Genomic DNA, 16,826 nt, shown 5'->3' with positions numbered 1-16,826 from the left:
GACGGAGCTCGTAACTCAAATTACTCGTATGTCAAATCTTAAAGTGAACGAGTGAGACACGTGATGCTGGGCTGATGTTGTGGCGTTCACTGTGACGTTCGCTGCTGCTGGGGTCCAACCCCAGCAGGTCCAGGGGTCTCCAAAGGTGTGGACAGAGTCGGCGAAGAAGGAATGACACGGAGACAGCGTTCAGTTGATCAGCAGCCTAGCCAGAATCTCCAGCCAGGATCTCCAGCCAAGTTCTGTCCAGGATCTCCAGCCAAGTTCTGGTCAGGTTCTCTTGCCATGTTCTCTCGCTAGGTTCTCCAGCCAGGTTCTCCAGGTTCTCCAGGCAGGTTCGGTCGCCAGGTTCTATCCAGGATCTCCAGCCATGTTCTATTGCCAGGTTCTAGCCAGGTTCTCCAGCCAGGTTCTGTGTAGGTTCTCTCACCATGTTCTGTCTAGGTTCTCCAGCCAAGTTCTGTAGTCAGGTTCTGTCCAGGATCTTTTGCCATGTTCTCTCCCTAGGTTCTGTCTCTAGGTTCTGTCTCTAGGTTCTGTGTCTGTTGTCTTGTTACATCTGTATTTATACCAGTTGATTTTAATCCTATCAATTGCTATTCCAAAGATTAGGGCATTTCTTATCTCCGTTCCTGGGAGTAAAGATTATGTAGCCTAAGCGTGAGTGTTCGTAGTTAAAGTGATTAACTACCCGCCTGGCACTTAGTTAAGGGGTTTTATTCCCTCCCTAACTTCAGGGAAAAATCCCTACCTGGGGAAACAACCTTTCTCCGAGAGGTGACCTTGGTTAAAACACATAGTGCCAAGAAGGGGAGCAAACATATTAAGAACAGTATGCCATATACGCCAGGTCCCTTGAAACATATGCTGTGCAGATGTTTCTTCCCTGCAGTGACTGTGTCAAACAGCAAGGATGGACCGGCTCCCGGCACGCTGCGCCAACTAGTGGTGGGGTATCTGAAGCTGGCTCGTAACCCGAATTTTAGCTCGCAACTCAAAGCAAAAAATCGGCCGAGAGACGGCTCGAATCTTGAAAAACTCGTTAGTCTGGACACTCATAAGTCAAGGCCCCACATATTTTTAAATAATGTTAAACATGTTAAGTGACAATGTTTTAATAAGATAAATTTATCAATTCTTTTTTGGCGGTTATTGCATTTTTAATTTTGCTTAAGAAGGCCTTCTCTAACACCAAGATTTCATTTGGATTTAGTTTTATGTGTTGTGAGGTATCTAATTTTACTTTCTCCAAATGTATATCTACTTTTTCCAGAACTATTTGTTCAACTGGTTTATCCTTTTCCCATTGACATGAAATATCATTTTTACCATATATTCCCTATTCCCTTATACTAAAACAATGTCACCTGTAACTGTAGTTTTGTTATCTTTTTACAGCAATTATATTTAATTGTGACTCATCTTATTTTGATCAGACTTGCCATCTGTTATGGATTGAATGTTTGTGTGCCCCCAAAATTTGTATGTTGGAATCCTAACCCCTAGTGTGATGGTATTAGGAGGCGGCATCTTTGGGAGTGGAGCCTGTATGACTGGGATTAGTGCTTTTATAAAAGAGACTCCAAAGAGCTTCTAGCCCCCTTTCTGCCATGTGAGGATACAATGAAAAGTAGGCAGTTTGCAACCAGGAACAGGGCCCTCACCAGAACTCGACCATGCCTCGACCAGACTTGCAGCCTCCAGAGCCATGAAAATAAATTTTTGTTGTAAGCTATCCAGTCTATGGTGTTTTGTTATAGCAGCCTGAGCTGCCTAAGACACTATCATAATGTATATTGTTTTAAGTTTTTAAGCCAGTCTTTTCAAAGATCTCAGTCCTAACTGATGTAAAATCACTACTCAAATCTGAGAGTCTGTAATGATCTCACTGTCTAAAATAATTCTCCTTCATACCCTATCTATCCCCTTTTTCATCTGTCTTTTTTTTTTCAAAACAGTTTAAGCAACTGGCATTATTTATTTGTTTAGTTGTTTATTGTATCTTTGCCTCCAATAAAACATGTGCTCCATGAAAGCTGAGACTTTGTTTTCTTTGTTGCTGAGTTGCCAGTTCCTAGAATATCACTTGGCACATAGAAGGTAAACACTAAATATCTGTAGTTATTGATTAAAGTAATTACTTTTCTTTTGAGGCATTCTTTTGTTTATTGACTTTATTTTCTTTTTAATTTTTTTTTTGTTAATCCTCATCCAAGGATATTTTTCCCATTGATTTTTACTTTTTTATTTTAATATATTTTTATTGATTTCAGAGAGGAAGGGGGAGGGAGAGAGAGATGGAAACATCCCTGATGAAAGAGAATCATGGACTGGCAGCCTCCAGTATGCCCCCCACTGAGGATGAACCTGCAACACAGGCACGTGCCCTGACCAGGAATCGAACCTTGACCTCCTGGTCGACGCTTAACCACTGAGCCATGCTGGCTGGGCTCCCATTGACTGGAAGGACTCTGTGGGGTGGGCAAGCCCTGGCCCGTTCCTGCTACGCAGACAGGCTTGGTGGGTGGGGTGAACAATGTTTAGAGAGAGTGGAAGGGAAGGGGAGAAACAGAGACACATTGATTGGTTGCCTCCCACAGGCACCCTAACTGGGGCCGGAGATCAAGCCTGCAAACAAGGTATATGCCCTTGACTGGAATCGAACCTGCAACCCTTCAGTCCTTGGGCCAACACTCTAACCACTGAATTAAACCAGCTAGGGCTCAGCTCGACTTTGTTTTCTAAGTATTACTTCTGCTTGTTGAGTTAAGCCTTTCATTCTCGTAGTTCCATCCTCACCACTTTCCTGAAACTGCTCTTACCAAGGTGACCAGGTGGTTTTATGCTGCTAAATCCAGTGGTCAATGCTTAGTCATGTCTCTCGACACAGTGAAGCACATCTCCTCTTTTCCTTGAAACACTTTGTTACTTGGCTTCCAGAATCCCAGGCTCCTGATTTTCCACCTGCCTGGCTACTCCTTTTCAGTCTCTTTTGCAGGTTCTTCCTTATATCTCCTGATCTCTAATACCTAGAGCAGGGATGGGGAATGTCTGGCCTGAGGGCTGTATAAGGCCCGAGAAATCACTTGGTCTGGCCCTGCCAAGGCATTAGGGGTGAGTTAATTAAATGTTAGAAATTGTTAAGTAGATAATGTATGGCCCATAAATGATGTTTTAAATCTCCAAATGGCCCTTGGCAGAAGAGAAGTTTCCCATCCCTGCTCTAGACTGTCTCATACTCAGTGTTTAGACTTCTCTTTTCTGTCTACCCTCATTTCCCTAGCATTCTGATTTAGTTTCATGATTTAAATACCAGCTCTCTGCTGATAGTTCCTAAATTCATGTCTCCTTCCTTAACCTCTCCCCAGAGCTCCAGACTTAGAGATGCAACTATCTATTCAACATTTGCCCTTGGATGTTTGATCCATATCTCAATTTATACATGATTAAAACAGAACTTCTGAGATTCTCCCTTAAATAATCTGCTGTACCTACAATCCTCCCTATCTTATAAATGGCAATTTCACCCTTCCAATTACTCAGGCTCAAATCCTCAGATTTTTCCTGACTCCTCTCTTTCTCTCATACCGCCCATCAGCAAATCCTGTTGGCTCTACTTTCAAAATATACACAGAATTCTCTCACTTCTCACCACCTCCATTGCTACCACCCAATGCAACCCAACATCACGTTAAGCTGGATTATTACAATAGCCTCTTACCCAGTTTCTTTGCTTCTGTTGTTCTTAACACAGCCATTCAAGTGACACTGTTAAATAGTAAGTCAGTTTATGCAACTTCTTTGTCAAAAGTCTCAACGGCTTCCCTTCACTCGATTAGTAAAGCCAAATCGTTGTGAAGTTTATTGTAGAAACCCTCTAATCTCAGGCTCCTTGTTTATCCTTTCTGACCTCATAACCCTCTACTCTATCCTCATTTTCTCTGCTCTCCCCGAGGCAGCTCTCTACTCTTCCATGAACAAACCAGGAATACCCCATTACTTACTCTTCCCTTGTTTGGAATGCTCTTTCGTTAGCGATCCAAATGTCTTGCGCATCACTTCCCTCAGTTCTCTACTCTGATATCTCCTCCTCGGTGAGATTGTCCATGTCCACCTTGTCTGAAATTACCACACACCCCTATCCTCCAGTTCCCTTCTCTGCTTTATTTTCCAGCATAGCACTTATCACCATCTAACATATTTTTCACATGTTTATATAATTTACTTTCTATTTTCCCCATTTGAATATAACTCCACAAGAACAAGGATTTTTTCCCCCTCCACTTCTGCATCCCCAGTGCCTACAAGAGTATTGGCAGGTAGTAGGTTCACTATAAATATTTGCATAAATAACTGAATCAGATTCCAAAGAGTCAGTGGCAAGACACTGCAGGTACAGACATGATGCCTATAGAGAACAGGGACACCAAAGCCACATACTAATGGCAGCATTGTGAAGAGTGTGAAGAAATCTGGGTTCCATGGATCCACTGTACCAACCCTGAGCTGCCTGTCTCTAGACTCCACATTATAAGACAAAAATAAATCTTATTTGCTTAAGCTGTCGTTGTTGGGTACCTATTATGTGCATGTGAATGCAGCCCTAGGTAATACCAATCAGAGGCCCAGGAAAGTTAACTATTCTGAGGTTGAAAAGAGAATTGAAACAGAATCCACACCCCCGCCCCTGAATTATAATTCAAAAATATAAAGTTGAACAGGATTCTTCAAGGAGCTGAGAAGGAGTAAGAAATGGGAGAACCTCCAGAAGCAAGTGAAATCGTGGAGCAAAGAAAGAGTGCTTGAAGAGGGAAGGTGTGGTCAATAAACTCAGACATAGTGAGAGTCCCCAGGAAGGAAGATGGGGTGTGGAACTGAGAACACGACTCCTATTTTCTCTGTGAAGTAGCAGGCATGACCACCTCTGATGGTAAATTTTATGTGTCAACTTAGCTATCCTATGGTATTGATATGAAGGTATTTTGTAGATGTGATTAATATTTGTAATCAAATATTAATTTAAGTAAAATATGACTTTAAGTAAAGCAGATTGCCCTCCATAATGAGTATGGGCCTCATTCAATCAATAGAAGGTCTTAAGCAGCAAAAAACCAAGTTATGTGGAGAAGAAGGCATTCACCTCAAGACTGCAACATTAGGAATCATGCCTGAACGCTGGCCTGGCCTGCAATATCAACTCTTACCTGAATTGCCATCCTATACTACTCTACAGATTTCAGACTTGCCAGCCACTCCTACCCCATATATACCTGTGTGTGCATTGCTTCTGTTTCTCTGGAAAACCCTGACTGATACAGCATCCATTGAGAACATGGAAGGTTCAGACATTTGTCCAATTTTTTCTCTAGGCTACATTCCTGTAAGGAGAATTTCTAGGACAAAGTTTGTGAGCTACTTAAAGAAATATGAAGCATATTGTCAGTTTGCTTTCTAGAAATGTTACATCTCTATATATTTCTAAGAATAGCATATGGATGTCTAGATCCCTGGACCTACACCAACATTAGGTATTTGTGATCTTTTTCATTTTCACCAGTTTGTGGAGAGGTATTCACTGTATTTTGATGAATAGTGAGATTGAACATCCTTTCATATTTTTTGACCATGTACTTTCTTCCTTAAACTTTCACAGTTCTGCCGAAACCGGTTTGGCTCAGTGGATAGAACGTCGGCTTGCGGACTGAAGGGTCCCAGGTTCGATTCCGGTCAAGGGCATGTACTTGGGTTTCGGGCACATCCCCAGTGGGAGATGTGCAGGAGGCAGCTGGTCCATGTTTCTCTCTCACTGTATTTTGATGAATAGTGAGATTGAACATCCTTTCATATTTTTTGACCATGTACTTTCTTCCTTAAACTTTCACAGTTCATACCAAACTCTAAAGTAAGTTGCTTTAGAAACTTGGGTCATTTATAATTGGCTATTTTTCTTTTCATTTGAAAGTATCGCAAATGGTCAAACTATAACATTATATCCTCAACTGTTTTTGTTCTCTGTCCACTTTTCTACTGGATTTTTTTTATTGATTTGTAATCTTTCTTTATATAGTACTTCATCTTTTATCCACTATACAAACTTTCCCCCACGCTTTTTATTATTATTATTATTAACATTTAACATTGTTTAGAATTTTCTTTCTTTTTTTTGGTAGCACAAAAAAGTTTATATTTTGTGTAGGCAAATCTATCAATTTTTGCCTCTTACCTCTGAGGAAGTTACAGTCATGGGTCTCTTAACGGGGATATGTTCTGAGAAATGCATGGTTAGACAATTTTTGTTATGCAATCATTATAGAGTGTACTTACACAAGCCCAGATGTATAACCTGCACATCTAGGCTCTCCAGGATATCCTAGTGCTTCTGGGCTACAAGCCTATACAGCATGTTACTGTACAAAACTACACGAGAATAAACACAAGAGAAAATGATGCCATCAAGAAATGAGATAAACGTAAGACGTGCAAAGCTGCTGTCAACATAACACAGCACACTGTTCTACAGAAAACTTTTGTTCACAAGTAAAACCCACAACCCAGGTATGTGCCCTGACCAGGAATCAAATCAGCTACCTTTCAGGGCACAGGGTCATACGACACTCAACCAACTGAGCCAGGCCACATTTTTTAAAGTTACATAATTTATTTCTTACCTTAGTACCTCCATTAAAACTAGCATAGAATGAACACAGTTTTCTGTTTTGTTCTGTTGCATTATTGTCACTAGAGGGTTGATCCATTATAATGAATATATAGAGGAAACTTCAGTTCATTGAATGATCTGAAAACAGTGATGTAGGGCTCTAGCAGCTGCTACTGGCCCTTTCATGTCCCCTCAGCAGTTACTTCTAATGTCGAAGGCTGCTTACTCTGAACTACCTGCTATTTTCTGTCCCATGTCCGACTCTTAATGCCCTTGGGGGTAGCTCTCAATCAAAGATGGACAGGGAGTTGCGGGATATGTACCCAGTTTCCTCACCCCTTGGGCGGGCTATCTTTGTGGTGTGTCCTGCTGTCTCCTAGAGTCCCCAGATGCAGTGAGCTCCAGTCACCCACAGTGGTGATACCTCAATGATAGGCTGCCTTCCCTTTCTGGCCTCACTTCCCCATTTGTCTACTGGGGATCCCAGGATCCTCTCCCAAACACACTACTTGTACTCAAATCCTTGCCTCAGCATCTGCTTCTGGGGGACTCCAAACTAAGACAAATACTAGTAAGTCAGCTACATGCAAAAAATGGCTAATATTTATTAAGCATTTACTATGTGCCACACACCATTCTAAGTGGATCATTTATCTCACAACAAGTCTTTTGGGCACAACTATCACCTCCAGTTTATGGGTGATGCACGTGAGGCTGAGAGAGATCACATAGCGAATGGGTGATGAAGGATTTAAACCCAGACTAATGAACTCAAGTGCCCTGGGTTTTAATCATGGCATGTTCTGACACTGTACCAGGTTATTTCAAATATCTTCAGTGGTACATATGTAATAGGCTTCGTGAGGGCATTTTGCTAATTTTTTTTTTCAAACTTGGATTGTCTGCCCTCATCCAACTGAAACCTGAGTCCCTGCAAGTAGCTTTTCTTTTTTCCAATTACGTCAAGACATTTTCTCCTGGCTTTTCTATAACGTAAGTCTGTTTTTGAAGCTAACCACCATTCCCATTGTTTTTGTCAAAACTAGCTGCTTAGCTTACAATTTATTGTCTGGTAAATAAGGGTCACCATTTATTCCCTAGTAACCAGCTGAATAGATCCAGGATTTTAGCTTGTGATGTTGTGTGAGGCATGGTCATTGCTGGTTTGGAAGACAACATTTCATGAGCTCTGGATGACCCTTCTTTGAACTGAGATAGTCTTCCAGCTGCCGACTTCATCAAGTTTTTTCTTTGCTGTGAGGCAAAATATTATGCTGTCCTCCTAGTCCCACTGCTGGTCTTCAGAGAGAGTAAAACAAATGTTTCGTGGTTCCACGAAAATGTTATAAAATTGTTTCCCAAGTTAGGTCATTGCATTTGAAAATTTTTTGTTTTGGTAGAAGACTTGGCCAAAAACAACAGAGCCAATAATCAGCCATTATTTCAGGGAAAAAATATCTTGAGATTAGCTAGGGATTGCTATCTTCCTTTCCACTGAAATAGATACCAAGCCCTGGCTAGGTGGCTCAGTTGGTCAGAGAGTCATCCTGTACACCAAAATGTTGTGTGTTCGATTCCTAATCAGAGCACATATCTAGGTACCTAGGTTGTGGGTTTGATCCCTGGCCAGGACACATATGGAAAACAACTGATCAAGTTTCTCTCACATCAATGTTTCTCTCTCTCTCTCTCTCTCCCCCTCTCCCTCCCTCCCTCCCTCCCTCCCTCCTTCTTTCTCTCCCTTGCTCCTCCCCCTTTCTCTAAACATTTCCTCTGGTGAGGATTAAAAAAGAAAATGAAAAAAGAAATAGAGACCAATTCTTCCATCTGGGCCTAAACTATTTTTGAGATAAAGCTTTCTCTCTTTATAGTCATACACTTTAATTTACTGGCTGACTTCCCTAGTTTTTGAAGTGGCCCCATAAAATTTTGAAAGGCATTTTAACTTTATAAGGCAAATTATCATAAATTAATTTTCAGAAACTTCTTGAACCAACTTGAAATAAAAATAAACTGTTTTCTCAGGCTGTATACTCTAATTCTAGTCTAATTATTTTTTAAATATGAACATTTAAATTTAGGATATCATTTTAAATAATATACTTGGGAAGACTGCTTCTTTTCTTTGAGCTTGCAGAGACCAAAAAGACATCAAAAAATGTCTTTTTAGCAATTTCTGGAGAGATGAATCTATATTATTTCATAGGTAATGTGATGCCAGTAAATATTAACTGACTTTCAAGGGGGAGAAATGTCCTGATTTATAGTGTTTGTCAATTCCTGTGGTGTAAATACTCCCACCCCAAGCTACGAATGTGGTGTCAATCAGCTCCCAAAATTCCTGAAAATTTAACAATTGGTTCTTATGAGCTTTTAAGAGGCAGCTCTACAACAACTTGCAGGTGACTCCGCCAATTAGTGCCCTAAATGCAGGCTTGAGAACACGGGTTTGTTGGCTCTGTGATGCCCTGGAATTGTTCTTCAAGGTGACAAGGACATCATGTAGCAAATCCTGGCAAATGGCACTTTCAGATCCAATGTTACCCAAAAACTCAGGTTACCTTGAGAAAATAGTGTGTCCTGAGAGAACTTGGTCCACAATATCCTGTTTAATTGTTGTCCTTGCAGATACTAAGTCATACAACTAGGGTCATTGAGGACAGTCCAAAGGCATTTGAGAGACAGAGGCCACTCGGAGCTCTGCGGTTTGAGTTTAAACTGCTGGGTTCTGCAAAGGCTGACCACAGAACAAAATCCACAGCCAGAATCAAACTTGGATGCCACCCGTTGTCATGAATTTTGTTTTAGGTTTACATCTGAAAAGCCACAGCCCCTGAGGATGCCTGGGAAGTGTCTTCATAATCTATCACTTGAGGACATTTCTTCTTTCTTTCATCTCCTGAAAATAAAAAGCTTTTTTCCAGGGAACTCGTTTTTCCTTCTAGTGTGTCTTGTAACTACAGTCATTCTGCTAACTAGTGCATTGTTTCCTTTCTAAATGAATATATTTTTGTCTGTCCCTATATATTTCCTCCAATGATGAAAGACAACATAAACCTAGTCATCACAACGGAGAGCAGAGTAAATTTCAATTTAGGGCTGCTACGAAATTTGACCAGGCCTTTTGAAACAGTCCAGTCAGCCAATGTGGAGTAAGAGGGCCAGGCCTTCAGTTCAGCTATTAATGTGCTTCATGGTCTATCTTTGGCCAAGTACCATTCAGCCTCCCCATTTAAAAGTTTCAACATGAGGTACCCAACATTTAAAAACTCATTCATTTCAAATTTCGATCTAAGATTCAGTTATTCTCTCTCTCTCTCTCTCTCTCTCTCTCTCTATATATATATATATATATATATATATATCAATCATTGATTTCAGAGAGGAAGGGAAAGGGAGAGAGATAGAAACATCAATGATGAGAAACATCATCAATTTGCTGCCTCCTGCATGTCCTACACTGGTGATCGAGCCTGCAACCCGGGCCTGTGCCCTGATTGGGAATAGAACTGTGACCCCCTGGTTCATAGATTGACGCTCAACCACTGAGCCACACCAGCAAGGCTCATCTATTCTTTAATTCACTTTATTAGGTACCTACGTTGGGTCTGAACCAGCCGTGGGCAAACTATGGCCATGGGCAAACTATGGCCCGTTTGAAATGAATAAAACTAAAAAAAAAAAAAAGACCATACCCTTTTATGTAATGATGTTTACTTTGAATTTATATTAGTTCACACAAACACTCCATCCATGCTTTTGTTCCGGGCCTCCGGTCCAGTTTAAGAACCCATTGTGGCGCTCGAGTCAAAAAGTTTGCCCACCCCTGGTCTGAACTTTACTAGTTGATAAATGAGATATTGTATCTGTCAGGGTTTTTCCGTATCCAGCCGGAAATAAATGGCATAAATAAAAGGTTTAACTGAGAAGAATTGAATGAAGGGACAACATCCAGAGTTGTGAGCAGGATCAAGGAAATCAACAGAGTATGATGAAGCTCCAGGCATTAGCAATAGCAGGAAGCTGTTTCTACCCCTAGGCCGAAAGGAGCAAAGGATGGAGCCTGGAGTGGTGATTATGCCCGGAGGGAGAAGGAAGCACAAGGGATGGCTCTCTGACCTGCCAGTGAGTCCCATTTGCCAAACCCTACAGCAGGGGTGGGGAATGTCTGGGTCGGCCTGTGGGCCATATGAGGCCCGGAAAATCATTTGATCTGGCTCTGCCAAGGCATTAGGGGTGAGTTAATTAAATGTTTGACCAAATATAGCAGCTAATTTTTAAGTTGATAATTTCGTATGGCCTGCGAATGATGTTATAAATATCCAAATGGCCCTTGGCAGAAAAAAGGTTCCCCACCCCAGCCCTACAGGAAGCCAGGGAGGCAGGTATGCAATCTGAGAGGACCAGCCTTTTAGGGTTCAGGCAGCCTAGGGAAGGATGGAAGATGGTTCTCTTGGGTGATCCTCTGGCAGAGAATGGCTGTTGGGGAATGAACAGCATTGATCTCAACCCTGCCCTCAAAGATCTGTAGTCTAGTCAGAATAATCATATGGGCAGGCGTGCTAGGATAACAGAGAGGTAGAGCCTTAGCTAAGCCAATGAGGAGCTTGAGTCTGTAGAACTGAAGACCTCTATAGACATCCATTTTCATACATTAATATTCAGGACCAGTTGAATGAAAAGTGCAAAGGCGTAATGGAGATGTTGGTATCCAAATTGAGGAACACAGGCAAGGATGGTGTCTGTTGGGTGAGAGGAAAATCCAAATGACAAAAATTTTAAATAAGTGAAGGACTGGGAGTCAGTAGGCCTCCACCGTAAGCAGGTGATAGAAGGTGAAATAGTGGGGTAATAGTATTCACATCACGTATAGTCCTTGTCCAAATAATAAGTCCGATGGTTGGAATAGGTAGTTCTTCAAATCTGGGGCAGACCACTGTGCCTTTCAAACAATGCTAATCTTCTGCAAACCAGTTCTTATTGGAAATTTCATTAGAGAACTTTACATGGATTTTAGGTCTGAGGGTTGAAGGCCAGGGTTTAAAATGTACAGTTTTAGTCTCCCTTACTGTACTTCAAAACTGTGTACAGAATCTGAAAATAACTGATAAAATAGCTTAGGATATTGTCCCTCCCAATTTCAGGTCAAAGCTGAGAAGTTGGTAATTTTTGGGAGATAGACCATCTCTTGTGAAATAGTTTAATCGGTTCCTCTTGATATCCATAGGAAAGTAGATATGGACCTATAAAAACAGTAGATATAACAGATATATATCCAGATATATTTTTAAATCTATAAATGAGTATTTCTGTTAGAAATGCCTAAGTGGTACAAAGCAGGATCTAGGATATCCTTTTCTTAGGGCAATGTTGGCATACCAGTTGGCCAATTATGGCTGGATGATACATCAAACCACTTGATAATCTTTTCCCAGAAGAAAAGGGGCTGTGGTTCAGATGTAGACTGACCCAACTTGAGAGTAGTAGTACATCTCTTTAAAGAAATCTTAAAAAGAAGTATGTAGCAGAAATATGAATAACATGGCTAGATTTAAATCCACAGGAAATTATAACTGTGAAAGAGACCTCTCCTAACTCAGTCCCGAGGGTGGCGCCTGCTGGGATAGTGACTCATTCCTGCATCCCTGAAGGCATGGGTATGGCCACTTTTCATGCATAACCAGAGTGATGATGAGTGAGTACATGTGATAATGTCTCCACAACATTCCAAGGTTCTGCCCCACTGGTATTCAGGGAGTCCAGGTTCTTCTCAAAATCCTTTCATTATTAGTGATGTTAAACTCCTACCAGTATCATGAATGGAATCCTGTTTGCCAAGATCAAATGCCATCTGTTAAATCAAAGGATCATTTTTGCATCTTCTTGCTATCACTAAGAAATATCGATTCTCAGCATAATTTTCCCATAGGGGTTTGTTATGTTATAATTTCAAACTTACAGAAAAGTTGCTGGAAGAATACAGAGACTGCCATATACCCTTTACCCAAATCTACCAATTATTTTCATTTTACTCCATTTGCTTTATTATTCTACTAGAGGCCCAGTGCACAAAATTCTTGCATGGGTAGGGTCCCTAGGCCTGGCCAGTGATCAGGGCCAATCTGTGGGGTGACCGGTGGGGTGATTGGGGGGCCCCTGCTGGCACCCGCCTTGACTGACCTGGTGCCACCTGCCTGCTGTCCCTGCCCCCCACCACTGCTGCCGGTCGCCTCCCTCTGCAGGGCAACCAGCGGGGCTATCGGGGGGCCCTGCTGGCAGCCGCCTTGAAGGCGACTGGCAGGGCGATTGGGGGGCTGCCACTGGTTGCCTTCCTCTGCAGGAGGCAACTAGCAGGGCAATTGGGGAACAGCGCCGGCCCACTCGCCAGCCGGTCCCATCCCCCGCCGCCACCAGTCGCCTCCTTTGGCTGGCCTGGGGCCTGCGAGCTGGGGGCAGCTCCTGTGTTGAGCATCTGTCCCCTGGTGGTCAGTGTGCATCATAGCGATGGGTCATTCCACTGGTCATTCCGCCATTTGATCGATTTGCATATTAGGCTTTTATTATATAGGATATAATTATTTTACTCCATTTGCTTTATTATTCTATATAATTATTTGTATGTGTGCATATGTATTATTTATTTTCTGAACTATTGAGAGTAAGCTGAACATTGTGCCTCATTATTTCTTAAACTAGTGTGTATTTCCTAAGAATATGACATAGTACAATGATCAAAATCAGGAGTTTTAACACAATATGGCTATCTAATCTATATTCCATATTTAAATTTCACCCAGCATCACAATAATGTTTCTTTATAATTTTTTTTTCTGGTCTAAAATCCTATCCAGGATCATGTATTGCCTTTAGTTGTCTTGCCTTTTGTAGGGCCCATCAATCAAAGAGTACCAGGAGCACATCTGTCTTCAGACAAATTGGGTTTGTTGATACTTGCATCAGCTATTGTATTAGACTCTGAGAAAAGTAGGTTGGGTACTTAGAACCCTCCATCCTTTGAAGGTGTCTGAGTCTATGAGCTTCACTTTCCCAAAAGTCTCCAGAGCCAACTGTGTGTGTGAGACAGAGCCTTCTTCTGAGTGTGTTTCTCCATTTGTTGCCACCCTTCACGCTGACTCATCACTGAGAGGGCAGCTGATGGTGCTTTATAACATGTCTTTAGACCTGGGGCCTGATGGAGAGGCCAGTTTAAGGGAACAGGGAGTGGGAGACAGGTGTCTGCCCTTTGACTTCGGGATTCCTGGCCACCTTACTTGAAATCAGCATTTCTAGGCTGACTTGCCTCTGAGTTGACCCAGTTTGGTGGAAAGGCTTCAGGCTGTGCATCTGGGCATCCATCTGCCCTCTCTGCTCTCTGCAATCACCTGGGACCGACAGCCAGGGTGTTCACTCTTAGGACAGCGTGGCCCCCTTGTGGCAGACATTAGTGTGTCCTGGGGAAAGGATGGGCTATAAAAGATCACGCAGAATCACAATGTTGGAGCAGTGTATTAAGTTGCTGGGGCTGCCATAACAAAGTATCACAGATGGGGTGGGTTAAACAACAGAAATTTATTTTCTCATAATTCTGGAAGCTAGTAGTCTGAGATCATGTTGTCAGCAAGGTTGATTTTTTCTGAGGCCTCTTTCCCTGGAGTGTAGATGTCTGCCTTCTCCCTGTGTTTTCACATGGCCTTCCCCCTGTACCTGCCAGTGTCATAATCTTTTCTTATAAGGACACCAGTTATATTACTTTAGGACCCACCTCTTTGATCTCATTTACCTTAATTACCTCTTTAAAGGCTCTATTCCAAATACAGTCACATTCTGAGGTATTAGGGGTGAGAACTTCAACATACGAATTTTGAAGGACACAATTCAACCTGTAACAAGCAGGAAGGAGGTCTCTGGTCATGACGAAGGTTTGGTTTAGTGCCTGGCTATGTAAGAATGCAGTAGGAGACGAAATTCTGATTCTTAGGCAGATTCTCAGTCAACCCTCTGGATTTTCAGCTCTCCCTGTCACCCCACCTTCTGACATGATTGGTACATCCAATTCCTAAGCTTTTCTGAGATTCTCTCTCATGAACCAGCTTGTTTTTCTTGCCTATTCCTCTCTGCAGGCTCTTAGGTTTCAGCTTTCTCCACTCTGCTAAGTCAGTAGCCACTAATCTATCTCTACTCAGCCTTTCAAAATTTGTTGACATATCTTGTGCACTGTGATCTTTTGTTGAGAAAGTTTTCCGAGGAGGATAGGTAAAGAGACTGAAGAAGAAGGCTGACAACTCTGGAGACAGAGTTTATCAAGGGAACTTAAGGACAGGAGCAGAGTCTTGGGCGGCAGCAACACAGTGAATCTCCACACCAGAAAGTGGATGAGGTTTGATCTATACAGCCTCCAGGAACACAAGTGGCTTACAACCAAGTGGCATGTGGATATATTGCAAAGCAGTAAACAACTTAATGGGGCCTGCTTCCTTTCAGGTGATACGTGTCCACTCCTCCCAGGTCACTGAGAGCAACTTGCTTCTTAGGATGGCGTTGGTCACGTCAAGCACTAGAAATGATGTTGCCTAGCATCTTTTCTTCTTTTTTTTTGGTGGCGTTTTAATTGAAAAAAAAAGTTTTGTTGCTACCATTTTTGGGTGGGGTTGTCAATGTAAGAAACATTCAAATTTTTATGAGTTTATTTGAGCCAAACTTATGACAATTGTTGGGAAGCAAAATCTCAACGGATCGAGAAAATGCTCCAGAGAGTGGCAGTTTTACAACTTATTTTATACATTACAATCCAAGGAGGACACTTAAGGGGTTACATGAAATCCATTGGTGACAGATTAAGGAGGTGAGAGAAGGCAAAGCAGGGCAACCAAATAGACACATACTTCTTTTACATTTGTGGGTATAGGATAGTCAGCGGTTAACAATTAACACGATAACAATAACAATGAGGGGTGTTGTGGTCTCTGCCCTGGTACAGTGAGGGGGTCCAGAAAAAATGAAATTATCCTGACATTCCAAAGGTATGTTATCATAGATGCAAAAAGACAATAGGCTCAGTTGTCAGGGAAGATACCAGCCTAAGACTTGTCTACCTGCCACGAACTGCTGTTTGTTAGAAAGTTTTCGTTTCAGACCATCTATGTGGTTACTTTCAGTCTCCGAGTTTATAAGGCTGCCATGCAGGCCTCCCTTGAGCTGATCAGGTTCAGCATTTGGCACCACAGGGTTTAGGGCAGCGTTCTCAACCTGTGGGTCGTGATCCCTTTGGCAGTGGAACGACCCTTTCACAGGGGTCGCCTAAGACCATCCTGCATATCAGATATTTACATTACGATTCATAACAGTAGTAACATTACAGTTATGAAGTAGCAACGAAAATAATTTTATGGTTGGGTCACAACAGGAGGAACTGTATTTAAAGGGCCAGAAGGTTGAGAACCACTGGTTTAGGGGAAGAAGCAGAGATAACACCATTATTCAATCCACTACAACTAATGGGAAGAGCAGCCCTCCCTACTTGCCATGCCCACCTCAACTTATCCTCACCATTTTCAGGGAACACCTGTCTCATTCCACTGCACCTCACCCCAGGTGCTCTCTCACCCTGTTTATGCTGCTGTGTCTGGAATTCTAACTTCTCTACTGAGCCACACACTACTCACTGAGGCTTCTTTCTTGTTTTGTTTTTATATTTAACTTTATTGTTGAAAGTATTACAGATGTCCTCCCTTTTCCCCCCATTGACCCCTTCCTCCCCGCTCCTACCCCCTCCCCAGACCTTCACTGCCCTATTGTCTGTGTCCATAGTTTTGTAAAGCTCTCTATTTTAGAACTTATCTCAGATTTTTTTTGTGTATGTTAGTGTAAAATAAATAAATAAATAAGTAAATAGAAACAGGTTTTATGGAAAGCAATCTCACAGGGTGTTCTGATCATGAATTCCTAATTGGGCAGGTCATTATGGGTAGTCATTACCCAGACCTGTCCATTGTTCTTATCCTATCTAATAATAGAGAAACATGGTAATTAGCCATACCTCTGCTACCCTTCCCATTGGCTAATCAGGGCGATATGCAAATTAACTGCCAACCAAGATGGCGGCCAGCAACCAGGCAGCTTGAAGCTAACAGGAGGCTTGCTTGCTTCAGTGACGGAGGAAGCCAACGTT

This window comes from Myotis lucifugus, unplaced genomic scaffold (assembly GCF_000147115.1).
Source record: "Myotis lucifugus unplaced genomic scaffold, Myoluc2.0 scaffold_42, whole genome shotgun sequence".
In the NCBI taxonomy this organism is placed as follows: Eukaryota; Metazoa; Chordata; class Mammalia; order Chiroptera; family Vespertilionidae; genus Myotis; species Myotis lucifugus.
Note: the sequence above shows the minus strand (reverse complement) of the source record.